This window comes from Tupaia chinensis, unplaced genomic scaffold, assembly GCF_000334495.1.
Source record: "Tupaia chinensis unplaced genomic scaffold, TupChi_1.0 Scaffold000287_1, whole genome shotgun sequence".
Lineage (NCBI taxonomy): Eukaryota > Metazoa > Chordata > Mammalia > Scandentia > Tupaiidae > Tupaia > Tupaia belangeri.
The window spans coordinates 641,586-642,990 of record NW_006159771.1 but is presented as its reverse complement, the minus strand read 5'-3'; positions in this window follow the sequence as shown (position 1 = coordinate 642,990).

Genomic DNA, 1,405 nt, shown 5'->3' with positions numbered 1-1,405 from the left:
GTGGGGATGGCCACACCGCAATCCCTTCTCCTCCATTCTCCTCTCGGGATCTTGGGCACGCACGCACACGCGCCCGGTGTGAGTTTAAGCCACCAGGTCTGGGACTCGAACCGCGTTGACTACATGGGAGTCCAGTGACATAGCCATTACGCTAACTGCTGGTCCCTATTTCTAATATTTTTGACCTGCACTTAGTTGAAGTCAGGGACTCCACAGCCTGAGGGCAGGGAGTACTGACTATAAATAACAGCCCTGGACGTGATATGTAAAGCAAACATAAGAAAAGGGAAGAGGGACCAGCAGTTAGCGTAATGGCTATGTCACTGGACTCCCACGTAGTCGACCGCGGTTCGAGTCCCGGACCTGTCAGCTTAACTCACACCAGGCGCGTGTGCGTGCGTGCCCAAGATCCCGGAGAGGAGAATGGAGGAGAAGGGATTGCGGCGTGACCATCCCCCCTGGGGGGTGATTTCTCGCTTTCTGTCTCTGTCTCTCTCTCTCTGTCTGGCGAGTGCACGCGCCCTATAGCAAAAACCTCTCCAAAAAAAAAAAGAAGAAGAAGAAGAAGAAGAAGAAGAAGAAGAAAGAAAGGTGAAAAGAAACAAGCTAGCTCAGAAACTCAGGACCTGAGGAATGACAGGGTCCTCAATTCCCGGGGCTTCCCTTTTGCCTCATGTACCTCACCCCGGCAGCTGAAGAAGCCAGCAACTTGGAAATGCCAATGGACGCAGATAAAAATGGGCCCAACAAAAAAATATGCTCTGTCAAGCCAAAGAACCAGGAAGGAGCAGTCTTGCAAGCCAGAACATTTCTAGAAAATAATCACTCAAGGGGCAGGCAGGTGGCATGGTGTTTAAGGTGCTGGACTTCCACATGGCTGACCACGAGTCAGGTCCCGGATCTAGTGACTTGCTTTCTCACTCTCCCTTTCTCTCTCTGATCAAGATTGAAGAATAATGATAATAAATACAATTTAAAATTAATCAATCTTGGGGCCAGGAGGTGGCATGGTGGTTAAGGGCACTGGACTCCTACATGGCTGACCACAGTTCAAGTCCCAGACCTGGTGGCTGACTTTCTCACTTTCCCTCTCACTCGCTTTGTCTCTCTCACTCTGTCCCTCTCTGGTCAAATTAAAATAGATAAATAAATAAATAAAGTTAAATAAAATAATTATTTTTAAAAATTTTTAAAAATTGAAAAAGTAAAAGAAAATAAGCACTCAGTTCAAGCCAACACCACCGAATACACCCTAGTAGACCTTTCCCACATACCTCTGCAATGGCTGAGTGGGAGCCTAGACGCCCACCCTTGCAAAGCTGTTACAAGGCACCCTAGAGGGACCAGCAGTTAGTGTAACGGCTATGTCGCTGGACTCTCATGTAGTCAACTGCGGTTCACGTCC